The following is a 24,534-nucleotide window of genomic DNA, read 5'->3' on the forward strand; positions in this document are numbered from 1 at the left end:
CATCTTAGTAAAATTGATAGGAAGGTTGTTCTGATATCACAAATGCGTATTGACAAGGTTACTTTGACCCTTGTTCAATTGTTTGAGACATGCTAAAATACCCCTACTATTTGCAAAACTTGTTGTTATTCAAACATGAATAGAAATCTAAAACTATCTGGTTTGAAAACTATCTCATTGTCAAATCGAAACACAACAATTTGGAGTCAAAACTATCCTTTTTACACAAAATTGGAACTTTATCACACACTCTTTGGAGAAATATCACACGACATTTTTTTCTTTCAAAAATTGTGTTGTCCTACTATTTTAAGTTCTATTGCCCTGCTATACTAAATTGTGTCACCCCACCTTCGGTGAACTATCACCCAAGAGAAAAGTGTCATCTTGGTAATACAAACTTTGTTGTACGATATAATTTGCTTTCTCATTGTCACCTAGATTCTGGACAAATATTGTCTGGTTCTTTGTCCTTCCAAAACTGAGTTTGTAATACATTTTAACTATTATAGGGTCTTGTCACCTCATTCCTTCCTGCATCTAGTCTCAAATCTGTATGTTAGGTGTTGTCTCAAGTTGAAAAGATGAGTTTAGTTTATCAAATATAAGTCTTAAAAATGTCATTGATGATCACTTTTCAACATCTTATTACCATTTTATGCTAGTTATTCACTATTGGGCTTTTTGCTCACTTGCTCTGCTCGAGCCACTAGTGCAGTAGATTCTTGAGTACTTTTGACAAACCATCTATTCTACTTTGACAAGTGATTATTCTTGATTGTAAGAGCTTCAAATCTAAAAAACTTTTCTTATCCTATTAAGAAAATATGTATCCTTACATGCTAGTTACAACTAGATTTCAAGTTGGTAATGGTAGTCATGCCTCATTCATTTTTCAACAATTGGAGACACCATCTAGGTGCCCTTGGAAAAAACCTTGTGTGGAAGATCTTGATTCTACTCAAACACAAACAACCAACATTCAACATAATCCACTTTACATCTTTGAGAACCCATTTGTAACACCCTTGAACACACCCATGGATGAATTTTTTAAAACCATAATGCATCTTGAAGAAATCAAATTCCATTTAGAAGAGAAAGAGCATGAAAATAAGAGGCTTATGGGAATCATCTGCACTAGAGAAAGAGTGGATCAACAAGCTAAGCCTAACACTCATGCACATCATGAAGAAACTAGAAGAGGGTATTATAGCAATCCATTTGAACACAGTCCCCTCGGTGGTAATGATGGCAATCACAGACCTCCAAGGACTCCTAGAGTCAATGTGGGAGCATGCCCATCCCCACCTAGACAATCATAATCACATCACAAAAGTGATGATGAGATCACTAGTGAAGATGTCATAAAATTTCAACAAGATGAGCTCACTCAAAAATTGATGCTTAAGGCTTTGGAGCAAAATGGGGAAAATACTTCTAGTATATGGAAACAAAGAGATGGAAACTCCCTCAAGATTTAGATGTACAAAAAAATAAAAATGAGAGCCATCTTGAAAGAAGAAATGCAAGAATTAAGGAAACAACTTGCACAATTGCAAACTTCAAAAGAGCTCCCTAAAACTTGATTTAATAGGAGTTTATACATGCTACCATTTCCTAAGGATATAGAGGTTCCTAAGTATGAAAAATAAAATGGAAATGGTGACCCTCATGATCATGTGAGGTATTATTATGTTATTAGCATAGATTTTATGCATGAAGGCACCTATCTTATGTGTTTTTTTCTTAGGAGTCTAAGAGGGCAAGCCATGGAGTGGTTCACAAAATTGACTCTCCCTCATTAAACATTTGATGAACTCACACAATGCTTTATCTAGCAATAGTCCTACAACATTCAACATCCAATAACTGTGTTGGACTTATGCAATATCAAACAAAAATTGAGAGAACTTTTTGCAACATACCTTCAATGATGGAGATCCTTATGCTCTAGGTACCCTCGGCAAGTTCCCGAGGCTTATAAATTGGCATTTTTGTCAACACATTTGTATTTGAACTATACTTTGACTTAAGAAAATAGTTGTTCACATACTATAACATAATGTTTAAGAGTTCATATCACATTGTGGATGTTGCTATCAACAAGGGTGACATTTTTGTAAACAAAGACAAAAATAACAATGGAAATGGAAAAGACAAGGGCAAACCTTGGAATAAAAAAAAAATGTTGTCAGTGAGGGAGTAGTGGAAACTCCTAAGAAAAAGAAACTTGCATTTAACCTTTCTTGTGTCACCTATGCTACAAAACAACAATAAGGTTTGAAACCACAACCATCTGACAAGAGCTCTAAATTTACCAAAAAATGATGTGTTTATACACCAATGGTTGAGCCTTATGAAGTGGTGTAAAAAAACCTTAATTGAAAAAAAGATGGTTACACTACCAGATAATTCTCGCCCTTATGACCCACTTGTTAGATCTCCTTGGTGGTGAGAGGATCATATTTGTAGTTATCATAGAAGCAAAGGTCATAGCAGTGAACACTGTTTTAAACTCAAAGACGTTATTCAAGACCTCATAGAGGCTGGTAAAGTTGACATAGATGGCCTGATTAAAAATTCTAACCACAAAGCTTCTAAACAACCCTTTCTAGAATATGAGAAAGGTGAAACCTCCAAGGCTACTAAAAAGAACCATGATGCCAAGATTAGTTATGCTTATGCTAACACAGACAATGTTATATGCATGCTAGAGCTCGTTGAGTATGTATGCATGACAAGTTTTAATGATGACAATCAGATCAATTATGATGTTGAGGATGAAAGACCTAAGGTTGTCCTTAAAACAAGAAATGCTCCTCAACAACATAGGAATACCCAACCTAAGGTGGTCCTTCGATTGGCAAAACCTTCCTTTTCATTGCGTGAACCACTTAACGTCATCACTAGGGGAAAATCTAAAGTTGTCCTAAAAGTTGCTCATGATCCTAAGAAGCTTCATCTTCTAAATAAGAAACTACCTCTAGGATCTCTAATTATGACCTTGTTAGCCAACTACAACATACGTCGACTCAAATCTCCATTTTTGAGTTGTTAGACTTGTCTCCTTTGCACAAGGACATCCTTGAAAAGGCCTTGCATTCTACCAATGTCCCCATAGATATTGATGCCCAATGATTTCAAGCTATGGTGAACCATATCTCTTCACCCCACTATCTTAGATTTTTTGAAAAAGATGATCGAGCTCTTAGTCATCCTCATAATCTTGCCTTCCATGTCGAAGTCCAAATCTTTCACACTCACATTCACTAAGTTTTGATAGACAATGGTGTAGGGTTGAAAAACATCTCATTCAATGTGATCCAACAATTAGGCATGTCTAAATTTTCCATTGACCCTAGGCATAAGATTACTATCAAAGCCTATGATGAGGTTGAAAGACCTACTAAAGGTCTCATTGTGCTTTCAATTTGAGTTGGTCTTGTTGAGAAAGATGTTGTTTTCCAAGTCCTAGACATGCCACTTGCCTATAATTTGTTGTTGGGATGACCCTAGATTCATGACATGCAAGTAGTACCTTCTACATACTACCAGTGCATCAAGTTCCCTTTCAATGGTACTGAGATAGTTGTCCTCGATGACAAGTCAATGTCTATCAACACATTCTCTGCTACAGAAACACTAGTTCCACATAATTGCTCTTCTCATGAGCTAACACCATCCTTTATAGAGTGTGAATAGAAATTGAAAATGATGAGCCTAGGTATGGGAGAATACATTCTAGACTCTATTGATGCTTTACCTATTTCCCCTTAGTCTTATGGGAAACCTTTTGCCAAAAAGAAACCTTTAGCTTTTTTGATGACTCTTTTTGGAACTTTTTTTCAATCCTCAATTCCCCTAGAAGTGAAAAAAGAAGAAAAAGAAATCAAAGATTGGATATATAGGGAAGAGGAAGATGAGGAGGTTGTCATGGTCACTACTCCTATCTCTCCTAAATGCTATGACAAATGATATAAACTTCTTACAAACATGGGCAATTAGGGCCATGGGTCCTTAAATAGTAACAAAAAGGCTCTAGCAAAACAACTTAAGTCATACTGAGGGTCACAACACTCGAGGCACTACTAACCTCAGCTTTGGGCTAGAAGATGAAATACTAACATTTGATAGAAGAGCTCCTATATCTAGTGAATTAGAGGATAATGATCCTCCTTTTGTTGTTGCCACTTTGCAAGATGAGGATTTGATGCCTATCACTTCTCCTTTGGGGAGAAGAATCACTAACTACTTACAATGATGTTGAAGCCTCTACTTCTCAACAACATGAATAAGCTAAATCTAACCATAGGACTTAAATAGAGGAAGGATTAGACAAAATATTACTCACCTAGTTTCTAGGAAAAGTACATCATATGCATCTTTTAAAGTAGAGGTGGATGTCATTCATGCCTATACTACCCAATTGGATGTAGTTAACAAGTCTAGTGTAGGGTTAGATGAGTTTGGTTTGCAAACTACGTTAGTGGATCACGCTAGTCCCTCTAGGTATATTATTGATCTGGATCCTTTTGCAAAATTCAATATAGGCTCAACTTCGCATGTCACCGGAGATGACTCCTTTCATGTCAACAACCTTGAAGCTTCCACATCACTCTCCTTGACTCACCTTGATCTCATAGATTGGTCAGTTCAACGTCAATGACCTAAAATACCATCTTTTTAGAATGACTATGAGATTTCTTGCTACCTAAACACCATTGAACTCGTAACTTCTTCCACTAGTGAACCCATAATTAATATGATAAAATCAGATATCAAGTACCTCAATCATAAAATTAAAAGAAAAAACAAGTGGTTAGATGGAAAAAACCACTTTGTAGCGGTATCTAAACCTTAAAAAAGTAAAGAAAAAGACGTATCCAATGGTGAAAACCTCCTCAAGGTGCTTGTAAATGAGGTATTTGGTAGTCTACCAAGCTATTTTCAAGACATATCCTCATTTCTCATTGAACCTACATAGCCTATCAACTTGGGGACATAAGAATCTCCTAAAATGATCCATGTGGCTCATTCATTGCCAACTAAAGAAAATGAATGTTGTGCTAAGTTTTTCCAAGACAAGAAGATCAATTTTGCATGGACATACTCAGATATTCCAAGACTTGATATAGATCTAATCATTCATCATTTATCCATCTCTCCTAGTGTAAAACCTGCCAAGCAAAAACTAAGAAAGATGCATCCACATGTGATTCTCCTAGTCAAAGTAGAGTTGAAAAAAATCCTAAGTGCAAACTTTATCAGTGTGATTAATTATGCGAAGTGGATTTCCAACATTCTACTTGTGTCTAAACATGACAAATTCATTCAAATCTATATTGATTTTAGAGATCTAAACAAAGCAGCCCTAAGAATGACTTTCTACTACTCAAAGTAGATATGATAATAGATATGATAGTGAGTTATGAAATGTACTCCCTAATGGATGGTTTTTTTGGGTATAACCAAATTAAGATTGCTCCAGTTAATCAAGAAAAGATTGCCTTTACATGTGCGTAGGGCACCTTCTACTAGAATGTCATTCCCTTTGGACTCAAAAATGGTGGTGGTTCCTATCAAAGAGAAATGACCACCATCTTCCATGATATGATGCATAAAAATATGGAAGACTATGTTGATGAAACACTAGCTAAATCTAGATAATAACACACACATCTTGAAGATCTTAGTCTGATATTGGACCATATGGAACAATTTCAACTTAGATTGAACCCAAAAAAGTGTGCCTTTGGCATCATATCTAGAAATCTGCTAGGCTACATTATATCATCAAAAGGCATTGAGGTTGATCTTGAAAAGGTACAAGAAATCATGGAAATGCCTCATCCAAGAAATATTAGTCAACTCAAAAGTCTACATGAACATCTGCAATCCATTAGAAGATTCATTTCTTAGTTGGTGGATAAAGCTCAATCTTTTAACAAGAATTTGCATAAAGGCTCTACTCATCTCTGGAATGAAGATTGTCAAATAAGTCTAGACCAAATCAAAGGGTACTTGGCTAAACCTCTAGTTTTGATGCCACCCATTCTGGGAAAACCTTTGGTTTTGTATATCTTAGCTACAACTTCTTCTCTAGGAGCAATATTAGCACAAAGTGATGAGACTGGTAAAGAACATGTTATATATTACATCAGTTGAACTTTGGTGGCTTATGAAATGAAATACAATAGTATTGAGAAAGCTTGCCTTGAAGTGGTCTTTTCTTCTCAAAAACTCTAACATTACATGTTGGCACATACAGTTCATCTAATTGCTAAAATTGATCCTCTGAGATATTTGTTAAACAAAGCTGTGCTTGCCGAGCATCTGGCTAAATGGATGATGATTTTTTTAGGATTTGACATTTAGTATGTTCAACACAAAGCTATTAATGCACAAGCTATACCTGACCAATTGGCTGATTTTCCAATAGAGGATACAACGCTTATGCAAATTGAGTTTCCAGATGCCTCAATTATGTACATCACCAAGAGAACTTGGAAATTGTTCTTTGGTGGTTCTCACACACAAAATAGGGTAGGAGTATGCATCTTGTTTATTTCACCTCATGGTTTTAGAATCCCTAAATCCTACAAAATCTTATTCCCTTACACCAATAATATTGCAAAATATGAGGCATTAATAAATGAGATCAAAATCATTCACAACTTGTCATAAATCAAGTAAACAATGAATATCAAACAAAGGATGACAAGTTGATACTTATAAGAAGTTGATTGATGCTCTATGGATCTATTTCACTTTTTTAAAATTCCAACAAATTCCTAGAGTCGAGAATAAGGCGGCCAATGTTATGGGTACTCTAGCATCTATTCTCTAGTTGCAAGAATATGAATCACAATTTGAGCTCTTGGTAGAAGAACTACGTCATCCTACCTATGATTCATTGGATAAGAAAGTGATCTGCATTTTTGTAGGTCATGATTCCTCTTGCTATGTAGCTATCTTCTCTTACCTCCATGATCAGGTTATACCCAAAACCCTCACACACAACCAAAACTGCCAAATCCTTCATAGTGTTTCACATTACACTTTGCTCTCCGGTGACTTGTATAGGAAGTGTCTAGATGAAAAATTTCTTAGTAGGTTAGAACTAGAAGAGTCCAAAAAGGCACTTGGTGAATTCCATGATGACATTTGCAAGGCACATTCCAATGGCATTGCACTTGCTCATAAATTTCTTAAGGTGGGTTATTACTAGCCAGCCATGCAAGCTGATGCAGTTTGTTATGCTAAGTCCTATAAGAAATGCCAACTTCATGGTATTCTAATTCATGCTCCTGGATGAGAGCTTATACCCTTTATTACATACTAGCCATTTCAACAATGGGCCTTTGATTTGGTAGGCAAAATTCATCCAAGTTCATCTACTGGTCACAAGTTTATCATCACATCAACATAGTATCTCACCAAATGGGTTGAGGTTGTACCACTATCTACTGCTAGAGGAAAACATGTTGCCTTGTTTATATTGAATCACATCATTTTTCACTATGACATTCCTTCCTCTATTGTTATTGATAATGGAGGACAACTCAAGAATAGGGACCTCAAACAATTCTGTAAGAAATGTTGAATCAAACAACATTGGTCTTCAATTTACTATCCTCAAGGGAACAACCAAGCTGAGGCCTCCAACAAAACATTGCATTGCTAAAAATCTTACACCAAACAGTTCACAAGTCAATGAAAGATTGGCACTTACAGATTAATCCAGCATTATGGGCCTACAAAACTACAATATGTACTCCTTGAAGGGCCACACCTATTTCTTTAATCTATGGCTTAGAGGTTGTCCTCCCATTAGAAGTTGGGATCCCCTCCCTATGAATCTCCTTACATGGGTTGATAACTGATGAAGACCATAGGCTATGTGAGTACATGAACTAGAAACTCTTGATAAATGCTGCAAGGCTACTTTTGATCACATGAGGGCATATCAGAAGTGCATTTCTACTTAGTATAACAAGAAAGATCATTCCCGTGAGTTTCAAGTAGGGGAACTTGTGCTTAGAGAGAATCCAAAAAATTAGAAGGATAAAGAGCAGAAGGGAAAGTTTGAACCTAATTGGTTAGACCTATACATTATCACCATAGTATTTGGGTCTAGTGCTTATCAACTATCTACTCCTAAAAGGGAAGAACTTGTAGAGCCTATCAATGTCCTGCATTTGAAGAAGTTGTATACTTAGAGGCTTGCAACCCAACTATCTTATACATGTCTATTAATCCTTAAAAAAACCCTAAAAAAGAAAGAAAATATTTTGAAAAAATGATCATCTTAGTGAAAACCTAGGAATAGGCACTTTGATGTATCACCAAAAAAATAAAAAAAATAAAAAATACAAAAAAATTGAAAAAAGTCTTGAAAAGATTTTCCAAGTGGTGAAAACCTAGAAACAAGTGCTACTTGAGACCCTTGCATTTATGTCTATCAGTCTCAATCACCCACTCTATAACACATTTCCTAGCTTGGAATTATTTTTTGTCCCTGTGTTTGGGGCACAATTGCTTAGTCTATTGAGGTTTCCTTGTGCATTAGGATTTCTTTGGAAACTCAAAAAATAATTATTTTCAACACTACCCCCCAACTTGACATCAAGTATTTCTCAACACTTTTCAGATAGTTTACCTATAGTCTTTGATGTCATGATATTTCTCACTATTAGAATCAAGCCTTGAAGAAATGGCCAAGTGACTTACACACACATATGAACTTTATCTACTCTGTGTGTTGTCTATGATGATTTCTTTGCTATGTGTTCCCTCCTTAATAGTCTTTCGAGGATGTCATGGACTAGAAGACTAGGGGCATGGGGCATGTTTACTTGATTTTTGCTTGTAGGTATACTTTGTTTATCTAAGGTGTTCTCGAGCATTCATACTTGTCCTACTTAACATGTTGACTTATAAACATATCATCCTTGATTATTTTTGCAAGACTGCACTTGGGGATTATCTCGACACTTATGCCTTGATACCAGTGTAATCTTGCTATATTAAACCTAGGGAATTTAATCGCGTAAACATCTTGACTTACATGTCTTAGATGCTTAGATTAGATTTCCACATTCTTATATGATTTCGATCATATTCATATCCTCATAGTTATACTAATGATGGTTGTATGATCTCATGATGTCCATAATAAATGCTCAATGATGAAATAAGAGTCTAAATGTTATGTGTTTCATGCTATTAAACCACTGTGCATATTAATTTTCATTTTAGGTTGATTTTATAGTTTATTCTTGCATTCCTTCATATGGGGAGAGTTCTCTCTTCATCTTTTTGTGGACATATCGGCTAACTACTTTCATATCTTTCTTTGCTTTCTTCTTGATCTTTCACTTTGCCTCTTTGCTATCATGTCATTAGAAGGGGTTAATTTAAAAATCACATTTGATCTATCCAAGTGTTAAATGTTTCAAAAACATAAGTCTATATCATACACATGAGAGCTAAACATCATAAATGAGAGATCCATGAACACATTAACATGAGCATAAAAGCAACACATACATTACCAAGAAACTGAAACATCACATGAAAACTTAAAATGTTGAAATATTCATCAAAATGAAACAAGTACACAAAATTTGTTGATCAAATCCAATATCTCATATATATCAATGTGTCACAATACATATACAAATGTGAGATCCAAAATCTAGATATTCATTTCAAATTACATGGAGTACAGTAAAAAAATTGTCAAAACTGTTAGCCTAGGCCTAAGACTTACTCCCACCCTTTGTAGCTGGTGGTGGCCCTAATGGAGGAGCCTATCTTATATCCAATGCCTGTACTACACCCTCTGATCTACAAGTCCTCTCTAAGTACATAAGCATTTGTCAATCCGTGGGGACTACATTAATGTATACCCCATGATAGTATGCTACCCTAGTTATCTGTCACTTCGTCTTTGATCAGGCCTCTGCTAAATCATCTCTAAGAGATTGCTCTCATCTATCAGCCTCTACCCACGCATCTACTAGCTTCTGGTCCTACACAATAATGGTCACTTGAGCTACCTATAGCTCTACCTCTAAAGCCTAAATCCTGGCATCTCAGTCATCATTCCCCCCTGGCTGGTTACTTTGCCTATGTCTCTACCTACTCCACTCTCCTGCATCTCAATGGATGCTCCTACTCTTCCTCCTCATCCACCACCTTCTCTACCTCCATTGTAGCCTACACCCATGTCTATCTTCTCCCCAATCAAGAACCACCCTTAACTTCCATTCGTATCCCCCTTTTCCTTTGCCTCTGCCTTTGCCTCCATCTCCTCCATGTGCTACTGCTATAGGTAGAGCATTTGATTGCATGAACCAAGGGAATGGATGCCTCTATATCTCATACAAGTATGTTGGGTCTACCTCTACATCTTCCACATTCAGATGATAATCCCAAGGTGTCTGTACCAAAGTTGCTATCTCCTAGATGACTATTTGATAATCTAGCATGTGTAGCCAACCTCGTACCTCATCTATATGGAACTGAGAATAAGTCATTGTCTCTATTGAGACCACCTTCCACTTTGCAAACTAACATTATACTTAGCTAATCATGAATTACTCAACTACCTTTGAATGTTTGCCCACTAGTGGTCTATTATACCACATATAGTCCAAGTCCTAGGAGTCAGACGATCTATGGCAATCTTGATATTTCACCACATGAATGTTGTTAGCTCATCCAAAATTCATCAATAATATGTGATATCTCTACTATGGGTCTATGGTACAAACCCTATATATTTGAAGATGCAGGGTTGGCTATGCTCTTGTGGCTGAACCCATGGTCAGATGACATCAATGTGCTTCCAAGCCCATATCTGTGCTAGCACTACTCCACATGCCCAAGAGTGAACCCCATGGTATACCACTACATACAACTCACGATACATATCTATAAGTATGGTTGGTCCCCATGCCATCATATGAGGCCATGCAATCAAATCTGCCACTAGTCTGCCCCATCCTAGTGGGAAGTCCTTTTGGCTCCTATCAGTCACCAAAGCCTGAGCAACTAGCAAACATAGAAAACATGGCAGTGGGTAATCATCACTGTACTCATCAATAAGTCACTCCCAACTTAGATGGTAGTCTAAAATAGTGACATCACAGAACATCTCCTACATCACTTCTCTCCCCTTTGTCGGGGTTTGATCATAATATACCCGTGACATATAACCAAACTTTGCATTAGCATACCTCACATGGATATAAAAAAATGAAAATACAAAAGAGCAATCAAACATAGAACTCACCAGATCACCATGGAAGGGTACTTAAAGGATGTGGTACACATCCTCTAAAGTGATGGTCAACTCTCTAGTAGGCAGGTGAAAGGTGTTTTGCTCGCTATGCCATCGCTCAGCTAGCACAATCAATAGCCCGTGGTTCACCTGTATGTGGGGCATTCACATGACCCACCTCAATCCCATACTCAGTATGGTGACCTTCTCATCATCAATAAGGTGCCCTAAAACTTGCAACTCCGCAACTTTGAGGGCTCTGATGTGAAGCATTGGAAATATCATCTGTAAAACAATGACAAAGAAACATTAGTAACATTGTCAAACAGTGCTCAAACATGCAAAAATCAACAAAAAAAAACACAAAAAATAGACTATGAAACATTTCTTGCCATATGCAGGGGACACAATATGTTGATCAAATATTGTGCAACATTTTTTAATATACCTGGTCGATACATTTTTCTCGAGTGACATTGGCATTGGCTCGCATGATATTTGGGTATGGTTCATACGATAATCTTTAAACAAGTGGTGCGATACAATTTTTAATGTGAAGCATCACATGATATTTTTTAAAGTACCTATGTGATACTTTTTAAAAGATCACACGATATTCTATATTTAACACCTAAAACATGCGAAAAAGGGTCATAAATGCTTTAAAAAGTGGTAAAAAGTTGAAAACTTATCGGTGCCTCGTAGTGGGCTGGCTGGTTGTGCAATCGGGTATGCTCAAAATGGTGTCAGTGAGTCAAAATATTTTCCAAAGCCATGATTCTCTCTCTTGACCACTCATAAGCTCTCAAAAATCACAAAAGACAAAATGATTTGAAAATGACACTTGGACCCTTATATACCCTTCCGCCCTAATTTTGGCTCATTTTTCAAACTCCTTGAAATTTGACAAAAATTGTACTCTTGACTAATTTTGACATCTTGGATCCAATTTTGGTATCAAAATCAAAATTTGAGTTCATCTTGATAGTCAAAATCACATTTTAAAATTCTACTTTCTTCTATGCAGTTAGCTAACCTTTTGAGGTCTAATCTCTGAATCATTGCTGGGCATCTTCATTTCTTCATGTCTTCATCATTTCTACACTTAATATCTACTCCAATTCATATTTTCATGTCTAGATCACCTTTCTTCTTGATTTGACCTAATTTTCACGCTTTACCTTCGTGGTCAACTTTGGTCAAACTGGGACATTCTATCAGTTTCTTATGGTCACTCTTTGGTCTTAATCATCTATCTATTATCTCAAACATTTATATATCTTGATTTACTCATATCTAGCTCATTTTTTCATTCCCCTTAGCTCATTTCAATTTCAATCCCGAGGGGGCATAAATACTCTATTATCACTTGCTACAACTATCTATTTCCTAGGAGTATATGTTTAATCTTTTCATTTTCTCTCAGTCTATCTACTTTTCTTGGTGTTAGCATTCTTCTTAAGTTCTGACATCTTCTCTTTCCTAAGTGTTCAATACTATCACTATCAGGCTGTACATTTAGGATTTGCTATCTCTTTTTGCATTTCGTTCTTCAAAATTAGATATCTCTATTGCTGACTACTTGGTTTCTATTTTCTTTGACTTAATATGTTCCCAAATTGATCACACATTAGTTAAAGAGGGGAAAATGTAATCACCAAAAAAATTCCACCTAGACTATTAGCCCCCTTCTCAACATTTTGGCTAAATTAATTAATCATTTACCTAGACCAAATTGCTAAAAATTATTTAATTTGATTATAACCTATAGTTTGAATATACTATGATAAGTTCATTATTTGATTAAAAGAGCATGTCCCCTTTTAATTAAATAAAAGACCCCTATCTTATAACCCACTCAATGTGCACACATAAAGTCTTATTTCTAATTTGCAAATTAAAGGAAAAGACTCTTTTGTCTCACATGCAAAGTCAACTCTTTGTTTAATTGGTTGACTTGTGTATGCACATGGATCAATCCTATTTTCAAACTCCACCCTTGATCATCCATCATTTTGACCTTGATCTCTACCGTCCATATGACTTTAAAAGAAAGAGTTGTCCCCTTGTCAAAGGATCCACACTCTTGAGTATTGTTATGCTACAACTTTACCATTCAAATTCTTGAGAGCTTTTGTGGAGAACTTCTACTTCTTATCTTTTTTCTATCATCCATGGAATTTTAGTATAGTTGCATGTAGCTTAGAGTCTCTTTTTACAAAAATCTAAGATCACATAGCATAACTAGGCTGCTTTGCAATACTCTCATCTTGGTTACTATAGTTGCATTTTTCATTCCATATTAGTTTACTTCACATTTGCATTTCATATTTGAGGAACTCATTTTAGACACTTGAATTCTTGCTTTAGTCTCAAAGAACCTCCCATTACATGGTTTACTAGCAAGAAAAGTATCCCTAAGGCTCAGCTAAGAGCCCTCACATACATTCAAATATACTTTCTTGCACTTCATGGATAGGGAGCTCTAAGCTAGCATCCAAGCATTCTGAACTCATGTAATCACTTGGATAGGAGGGTTTAGAGTGTGACACAAATATAGTATACATTATCATCCTTAATCTCCTTCTTGTTACCCTTACTATCACTACAACCCTCCTCAGTTTTCATATTATAGCTTTTAGTGTTTTTAGCATACATTTTGTCAAGAGGCTCTTTCCCAAGATATTTCCTATTATTTTTCACTACAGGTGAAAGATTCATTGCATTATTTCTATAATAATTCCTAATTAACAAAATAAGATCTTCATGGAGAACATGCCTAGTCTCTTTCTTTCTATGGGCCTAGAGGCTATTTAGCAAAGAAAACTTCAAGTAAAAGGGAAAGGACAACCCATCCTCATACCAAAAATGGTTCAAAAATATAAAATAGAATATGTGAACCCTTTTCAATCTTCCATCTAAAATAAAATACTCACAAACACAAGATAAAACATTTTTCCATATTACCTTAATCTGATCCAAGTCATAGAAGTCTCTATCTGTCACAAGCTTTTTTACTCCTCTTCATTTTTGGGAAAGTTATCAAATATCACATTTGATATACTAGTTTCGTCCTTGAATTTTAGAATCTCCATAGGAAGGCCAATAATCTCAACAATGAACTCCTCTGCCAAATCCACTATAGCCCCATGAAGAGTAACCCTCTCCATAGATTAGTTCTTGAAAAATTAATAAGTTATGTGGGGTTTAAAGTTGTGCAACTTCTCAATATACAAAGTCACCTTACCCTTTTGGAGTATATCCCACACTACGTGTTTAGCTTTCCATTCTTTACAGCTAGAAGGATCCTACTTCCTTGGCTCTCCACTCATAATGCACCTAGCTTTGGTAATTCTGCAAAAAATGGTAACAATCACTGAAGATGAGTTATATTTTCACTCAAAGAATCTTTTTGCTTAGAATACGTGCCCTTTTCTATTGGTAATTATGAAAAGGTACTCCCTCGAGAAATGATAATACTCCATATTAGAGCCACCACTTGCCATATTAATCCTCAAAATGTCACATAATATTTCGTTCAATTGCATTAGTCATGCCATAATTAATGATCACCATTAGTTCCCTTTCCTTGCTGAGGTTGTCACTCCATGTTAGCTTCTCATTTGCATTTAGTACTTTATTAGCAATCCAGTCAGCCACTTTATTGCCCTCTCGATAATTATGAGATATAATAACATTATCAAATTTCTTAATCAATTTTTTAATTTCTAGAATATTCCCTTCAATATTCCACATCACCATATTATTATTATTCATCATATTAATTCTATTTAAGGAATCCTCTTCCAGCCGTAATTTTTGATAACCAATTTCCATTGTCATTCTAACAATGTAAAGAGCAGCAATAGTCTTTGCTTTATGACTTGTCAAATGACCAATAGGGATCACCAAAACGTCCACCACTCTACTATAATGGTCCCTCAAGACTTCATCACACCCAAATCTCCCAAGATTCCCTTTAGTCAATCCATCAAAGTTAGCTTTGAGCCATCCCAAAGGAGGGGAACTCCATATAACACCATCTCTGAGCTCGTTGTGTTTCATTTTATTTCCTACTATTTTCATAGGATTACATATATTCACATCATCAAAGTTTTTATTTTGAGATATAAAGTTTTCTTTGATAGCCCTAATAATGTTTTGGCCCACCACCCACTCAGGAGTTTCTTTGTTTCTAAAATTTTTGTTGTTCCTTTCTTTCTAGATACCCCAACATAGATGAGGAAGATAAATAATCCATAGGAAGCAAATACCATAGCTTTTTCTAGGACATTTCCAATTCTAAAAACAGTCAACAAGATTACTAGGTTGAACCCACAATATATTCCAGTATTGGAGGAGGGATCCGCAAACATTCTATTTGAAACTACAGTTGATGAAAAGGTGGTTAATATCTTCAATTTCCATCTTACATAAACTACATCTGTTCACTATATAAATACCCCTTTTTTGGAGATTATCTAAGTTAAAATTTTATTTTGAAGGGTAGTCAAGAAGAAAATACTAATTTTAGGAATAGTCCTTTCATCCAAGCTTTGGCCCATTGGGCCCGGGGGGGGTGGGGGGTGGGATTATCCTTTACATCAGACTAAATATAGAAGATACCTTAAAATTACCACTAGATTCTATCCCCCAAACTAAAATATACTCCATGTCAGGATAAAGATTACAAGAGTTGACAAAAATTTGAATACTATTAAAATTTTGGCAAATCTTAGCAATATTCACTCAACCATTATTTCTCCAGTAGTTACCCACAAAAACTCCAAAACCTATTTACATATTTCTATAAGAGTGTTATCATTAAAGTCATCTAGCAATGGATGCTCCAATAACCACACATCTTCCCAAAACCTAACCTTTCTTCCATCCCCAACTTTCCTCTTACATCCTTTATTTAGAATATGTTTAGTACCTTGAAGTGCACCCCAAATAGCAGAGGAATTAGAGATATTTGGGTAGGACTAAAAATTAGATTCAATGGAACATTATAAAGATACTTATATTTCCAGATAGAACTCCATTCTTTATCATCTTAGTACTCTCCATCCTTGTTTAGCCAAAAGGGATTTATTCATACTTCTAATTGATCTGATACCCAAACCACCTTCACTTAGGTTTACAAACCTTTTCCTAGGCTATCAGAGCCACTCTCTTTCTTTCTTCAATACCTAACCACAAAATATTTCTCTAAATTTTATCAATAGCATATGCAAATTTAGCTAGAATTTTGAAGAGGCTAAGAGCATAGGTAGCGAGACCTTGAAGACAAGCCTTCAGTAAAGTCACTTTTCCTACTTGACTCTACATATTTCCTTTCCATCCAACTAATTTCTTATTGAATTTCTCCACTAAATCCTCCCAAAAAGATTCAAATGGACTAAACCCCAATGGGAGACCAAGGTGAGTACTAAGAAAGGATCCTATAGTACAACCCAAAATATTTGCAATTTTTTGTTGCTTGGGAACAAAAGTGTTAATAAAAAATAGAGAACTCTTATCCTTGTTGATCAATTGCCCTGTGACTGTAGAATATAAGTTAAGATCATTTTTAAGACTCCTTGCCTCCCTTATATTAGCTTTACCCATGAAAATAGTATCATCCACAAATTTTTCATGAGAATAGAACATAGGTTGGGAAGTTGGCCTCACACCTTGAATTTCCCCTTTCAAAATAAGCCTGCCAATATACCTACCAAGACAATCAACCATAATAGTGAAAAGAATAGGAGATGTAGGATAACCTTGTCTCAATCCCCTTGAAGGTTTAAAAAAGTTAGAAGAGCTCCAATTAAGTAAGACAACTAGAGAAGAGGTTGTAACAAGTTGCATTATAATCTTAAGACATTGTTCACTGAAACCAAAGGTCAGTAAAACCTTTTGGAGAAAACTCTAGTCAACTCTATCATATGCTTTCACTATGTCCAGCTTCATCATAAAATCCTGAGAGTTAGTTAGAGATAAAGAATGAATTTTTTCATGAACAACAATAATAGAATTTGGAATTTACCTTCCAAGAATGAAGCCATTCTATTGATAAAAAATCAAAGTAGGAAGGATAGTCAACAAACACAGGGTTAGAACTTTAGAAATAATTTTGTAGATTGAATTACATAGGATAGGAGGCGTAAAATGTTCAGGGGAATCAATACCTCACTTCTTTAGAATTAGACAAAGAAAAATAGAATTTATCTCCTTTAGCATTCATTTAGCCCCAAAGAATTCTTTCACTACATCACAAACATCTTTACCAATAACCTCCCAAAGTTATGGAAGAAAAACATTGGAAAACCATCCTAACCAAGGGACTTAGTTCCTTCAAAGGAACCAATTGCTTTATAAATTTCATCCCTAGAAGGAATAACTATCATCATTTTGTTATACTCAATAGTAATAATTTGAGGAATAGTTTCAAGGAGCTCCATCTGTCTAGAGTCATCAACATTTGGGTCAATAGAGAGGAGGGATGAGAAATAGGAAACCATCTCACAAGTTATATCATTTTCATTTGTGATTTTATCCCTTCCCCTAATAAGGCTAGAGATATGATTCTTAGCCCTATTTTTAATAGTAGTTAGATGAAGAAATTTCATATTTCGATCACCTTCTTCAAGCTAGATAGACCTTGATCTTTGTAATGCCTACCCCTAGTTGAATTTTCATGACGTATTGCTGGGTTCTTTTAGGCCTATTTTATGACTATGTTTTATGATTAGCAATACTTGGTTAATTAGATGTTATTTCATACTTAATTTATTTGATGAGCTACTTGATACTTAGTTATTCCATGTGTTCTTGATTACTCTTTCAATGACGATGATAGTATACAATGATTTCAATTATCTTATAATGATAGATAGATGGATTATTTATATGCAGTTCTATGGTTATTTACCCCATACTTGTATGTTTATGGCATACTTGTATGTTTTACTTTACGATTGATGTTTCTGATGTGGTTGAGGGAGTGAGTCGTAGTCCTCTGCTAGTCATGATCTACATGATGCACCACTTCCTGTCATTGCCTATTTAGTTTGGATTATATGAGTATGTACATGCATGGATTTTATGTAGATTGTAGGAACTGGGTATCAACTTCCCTGAATTGTTAGGATGTGCGTACCCTATTGCAGTATCTTAATGGTAAAAGTGGGGAGATAATTCTCAAGTTCAAATCCCAATCTAAGCCAATTGTCCTACAAAGTAGGACAAGTATATGAGTTGTTTGCACGTCTGAATTCTTCAAGTGACGTGAATTTGTGATTTTAACCCTGGAGTTTGAATATTTGCTTTGTCTTTCAGTTGAGTTTTTGTATTTGGCCTTATGGGTCTCTTGTGACTTTCAGTTATAATTAAATCAAATTAAAAGATAATTTAATGATTTAATCAATGAAAAAATTATAAAGAAAACTCAATATTTAATTATATTTAAATTAATTGAGAAATTAATTAAATAAAAGAATTAAATTAAAAAATTTAATTAAAGTTCTAATTTTGGCATAATCATATTTATTTAATTTAATAATAATTTATTTAGAAGTTGCATTTTTATATAATAAACTCATAATAATACTATTAGTTAAATTAATAAATATCATATTAAAAACATCTCAGGATTTAATAAAAGAGAGAAAGGAATTGATTTAGTAAAGTTTATTTTAATTAAATTGCAAAAAGGTTGTACATGAAAATTAAAATATAATAAAATTAATAAAGGAAAAGGGTTTTCGCTTGATTGCACAATCAAAGCCCTAATTTTGGAAAAAACTCTTTATTAGGAAATCAGAGTTCATTTCTCCATACTGAGATTTGGAGGAGACAATTTATGAGAAGGGGAATTGCTTGCGAACTCTATGCATTTATTATTTTAGCATAAGATCCAGGTAGGATCTTGTGGGTTTTGCACAATAGTTTTCGTTTTTTGAATTCTTTGTCTTCTTCATGTCTGAATGAATTTGTTTTCAATTTTTTTGATTGGGTTAAAACCCTTGTTGTAAATTTCATTGTTCTTTGCTTCAAGATCATCTGTATATGAATTGTGAATTAGCAAACCCTCATTTTGTAAAATTTTAGAGAACCATATTTTGATACGAATAGGGTTTGGTAAAGAAGTCAAGATTGTTTTATACAGATTCGATTGAATTATCTAGATTTTCTTCTATCAGATTTAATTTGTGAAATCTTCAAAAAAAATGATATATATAATTATATTGTGATAATTATGAAATTATATATAATATATAATTCAAAAAAAATTGATTGAATTGAAAATTTATAGGGGGCAGATTTGTTTGTTTTTAATAAAACAAAAAAAATTTAAATTAAATATGTGAGTGGAGGTGGGCCACCACCCCCACCTCCCCTCCTTTCCTAACCCTGACAACATTTGCATTTATTGTTGTGCAACAGTACTACTGTGGCAGCAACAAGTATTGCTGATGAAGTACTCTACTACTGTGACAACAGACTGCTGCGACAACAATTTGTTGTAGGCTAATGAGCCTTTTAATACATTTTTAATTAATTTTTTTATTATTAAATTTTTTTAAAAAAATGTATTTTTTTTAATAAATAATTTAATAAATTCTTCAATATAACTTTAGATTAATGGTAATTAATTTAATTAATAGTGTTTTATTTATTGCTAATTATTAAACTAATATTAAATGTTATTTAATAAACTTAGATAAATTTTTATTATATTATTATTTAATGATTATGGTTATTAATAAACTTATATTATTTTAATAATATTTTGATAATTAATATTTAAATTATTTTATTAATTATTATTTAATTTATTTTATAGTATTTAATAAAGGCATTAGTTTTGTGAATTAGTGTTAATTGTGTATTCTGATTTAGTAGGTAAAAAGGGATTCAGTTATAAGGAAAGAATTGTAAACCTTATTAAGTTGGAAAGTTATAAGAAACATAAACTTGAACCTTACTATTAAATCAAAATGTGTGTTTTCAAAACCAAACAAAATCTATGGGACCACACTACCTGATGTGCATTTTCTTATGTTGGGTTTTGGGTTGGCTTAGAGTGTCGACCAGTTTCCAGATGTTTATTAGAGGCTTGGGGGTTTTGTTATGTAGATGATCTTTTATACCTAACCATGGTGATGTGTCATGTGTTTCTATGATGAGTTATGATGATTGCTTGTTTGTGCTTTTCAATTGCTTGTATAGAACTGAGGTGATAATTGTGACTTTCTTGTTGTAACCTTTGAGCTTTTGATCAATTATCTTCTAGTTCTTTCTAGTTTCTTGTATAGGACTGAGGTGATTATTGTGATTTATCTTGTGGTGCTTTCTAGTTGCTTGCATATGACTGAGGTGAATGCTATGAATCTTCTTTAGGTGCTTTCTAGTTGCTCGTAAAGGACTGAGGTGAATACTATGTTTTATCTATAGGAGCTTTCTAGTCACTTGTAAGTGACTGAGGTGAAGAGATTTATTTTTGAGTTGTAATTTTATGAGCCTAGGGTAGGTAATCTATGTGTACATTGGGAAGTGGCTTGCAATAGAGGTCAGAGCCGAGAGTGATTGCTTGGGTAACCCATTGTAAGTTGTTTTAATAAGTGATACATTTCATGAAATGGGTTTTAAAATGAATTAATAAGAGTCATTATTTTTCCTCACTCATGCCTTGAGTGCTAGTACAAGCTAGGATAGGAGTAGAGAGGATGCTTGGTTGTGATCTTTCTTCATTAGTATGCCTTATCTATACGATAGGATACTAGTGCCACATAGAGACACTAGGGGGTCAAAGTCTAGAGAGACTGCCAAGGTAACCTTAGAGTTGGCTCATGCAATGACACTTGCCCACTTACATAGTAGATAAATCCTACATGTCTTTGTTGCCTCTGGGTTTAGATGTCATTTGTATCCTGTTATCTTGAATTAGATTTCTTTAAAGTTCTCCTTGACCTAGATGTTGGATTTGAATTTTTGGATTGATACTTGTATGGGATTATCTCCTCAGTATGGTGGGAGTGAGCCATTAAGGTTACCACAAGGTGGGGTGGTAGTACTTTTCACTTTTACTATTGAGATCCAACAATTTAATGCCATTGCTAGAGTTCCCTATTCTGTATTTCCTTTCATTCTATTCTTGTGTACTATGATGGATGGTTATACTCTATTATATTGTATTTGATTTCATAGATCTTATGAGATGATGTAATCTATTATATTCTTTCATCCTTTCATAGCCTATCACTTATACAGTGGATGATTGTACATTTTGATTATCACCAAGTGACATCCTGTAATTGTGTATTATTTAAATAGATTCACACTTGTAGTTATTCTTTGATGTGGATTTTTTATATATTGGATTTAGTATTAATTGAACTCAAATGTGATTTAATGTCATGAGACCCTTAAGAGATGTAATCTATTTATGTGTTGCTTGTGTATTTGTGTATGTTATTGCTTCTGCTATATTATATATGTTGTTGTTAAGTTATTATCTTTCAAAAAAAAGTTTGGAAAAATTAGTGAAACTCTAGGTTAATTCATTTTGGGTTCCTTGACGAGGCATTACATTTGGTATTAGAGCGTTAGTTTCTACTTTTGGAGCTTTGGGTATTGGAATGCCACTAGTAGTCAACTAGTTAAACTGAGATGAAACATAAACGATTTATGTATCTATTGCAACTTGAACACTTTAAACTTTAGACTCAATTTATTGAAACATAGAAAAAGGAAAAACTTGAATTAGTCTTGAGTTGGATTTCAGACATATTTTCTTATGATTATGCTTTAAGGTGGTATGCCTTTGATTGACTTTGTGAGCATTTTTGTTGTTCTTGCTTGGATGTTTTCAGTGGAGTCTTATCCTCCTATAGTGGAAAAGGGTCCATCAGTGGAGTCTTATTCTCCTATAGTGGAAAAGGGTCCAATGGGACTTTGAGTGCTTGAGTATTATTTTTCTTGTAGGCTTCTAGGAGTAAGCCTAAGTCTAGGGGGGTTGGATGTAATGCCTACCCCTAGTTGAATTTCATGATGTATTGCTAGATTCTTTTAGTCCATTTTTATGACTATTTTATGATTAGTGGTAATTGGTTATCGAATTTGATTAGATGTTATTTCACACTTAGTTGAGCTACTAGATACTTAGTCATTCCATATGTTCATGATTATTCTTTCGATGATGATGTTAGTATACAATGATTTCAGTTATCTTATGATGATAGATAGATGAATTATTTATATGTAGTTCTATGGTTACTTATGCCATACTTGCATGTGTATGGTGTACTTCTATGTTTTACTTTATGATTCACATTTCTGATGTGGTTGAGGGAGGGAGTCATAGTCACCTGCTAGTCAAAATCTACATGATGCACCACTTCTCACGATTTCCTATTTAGTTTAGATTAAATGAGTATGTACATGTGTGGATTTTATGCAGATTGCAAATATTGGGTATTGACTTCCCTGAATTGCCAAGATGAGCATACCCTACGGTAGTATCTCAATGGTAAAAGTGGGGATATAATTCTCTAGGCCAAATCCTAACCTAAGCCAATTATTTTAGAAAGTAGGATAAGTATTTGAGTTGTTTACCCATCAAAATTTGTCAAGTGACGTGTGTTGGTCTGATTTTTCACACTTGCAAATTTTTTTTTGAAAATTATGGTGAGAAATCATTTGAGTTTTTAGGATTGCCCTAATCTTGCCCTGTTTCATGTGTTATCAAAGTCTATTGATTTCTCTAGATTGATGTTTTAAAATAGCCATGAAATTGTCCCAGGTCTGAAATTGATGGCATCCCTTTTGAATTTCTCAGAAGGAGTTGTAAAATATTTTAAGTTAGTCCTTTACGTTCTTACGGTGTGAGGTTTCACGTAACAACGAAATGCCTTTTGCTTTTGGTTTCTGTGGCCACGCCTTCTGATACAGTGAAGAGGCGTAAAGGATTTATCGCACCTTGAAAAGCTCTTTTTATGGGCTTACGAGTAAATACCTTGAGCGAAGGAGCAGGGAAGCCTGCAATGTGATCTACGCGTATACGCCTCAATGGGTAGCGTAAAGGCGTAAAGCATGATCTAAAGGGCACGCAAGGGTATTAAGATGTTACGAGTAAAGGTTTTTCCGTAAGCACGGAGGCAAGGTTTCATGGTGTTTACGTGCCTACGATTCTTGGGTTTGCGAACAACCATAAAGTTTTGTTCTTAGCGGTAAAGGAATCATGTGGGACCTGTTGAAGTGTCAAAAGGGCCCAGTTGCAGCAAATTAGATGGAGACACAACATTTATGTCAGATGTGCCCATCCCTCGTGGCATATGACTTAAGCTTTTGATATTATGCCCTTACGCTTGTAGGTTAAGCGTATGAACGAAGAGCTATTTTTTCTTTTTTTCGTGGTTACGGATCCAGTCTCAACGTGTAAGCATAAAGAGGTCAGAAGGAAGTTCAGTAAAAGGGGTTTACGCTCATACGATAAAAGGAAGATGTGAGACCGTAATAGTAGTTGAGAGGGCTCTCTGGTGATACGAATAAAGCTAAGTCGTAAGAGTGGGAGATAAGTTTTGAAGCCTTACGCTACCCCGAGAAATGAAGTAAGCAGAACAACGTAGAGGGAATTTCCAAAGTCTCCGCAAATACGTGCACGTAGGAGCGTAAAGGCTACAAGGACGGCTTGAATGAGGGTTTTACACTCACACGAGGAATGTTGAATCGTAAGAACAGAGATGTTAGTAAAAAGGTTTTTGATGTTCCGGTGTAAAGGGTTACGTATAAGCGTAAAAGGTAATAAGATAGAGTTAAGGATCTTTACGCTTATACAAAAGAAGCTTAAATCATAAAGGCGGAGACACACAGTAAAAGGGCTTGAGATCCTACGGGGTAAAAGGTTTCGTAGGAACGTAAAAGGGATTTGCAAAACAGTGTAAGAGCATCATTACGTTCCTATGATTAGGGCATTTTGAAGCTTCTCTGAGTGAGCGTAGAGATCCATTGAGAGCATTTTTGGCATCACGAAGATTGAAGGTTTGACTCAGCGTAAGAATGGAAGATAGTCATATAAGAAAGAACCTTTGATGTGTCACGACAGATAAGCAAAAAAGGACAAAATTACTGTAGCCAAGCAAAGTAAGGCTTTGAAAAGTACAATCAGAATCCAATTTTGCGGCTGATCTACCCTGATGGTGACCTGCGATCATAAGTTTTAAAGCTCATGCATGCTAAATTTATTAAAAAGGTTGGCA

This window comes from Cupressus sempervirens, chromosome 9, assembly GCF_028749045.1.
Source record: "Cupressus sempervirens isolate cs-2001-9-10 chromosome 9, ASM2874904v1, whole genome shotgun sequence".
Classification (NCBI taxonomy): Eukaryota; Viridiplantae; Streptophyta; class Pinopsida; order Cupressales; family Cupressaceae; genus Cupressus; species Cupressus sempervirens.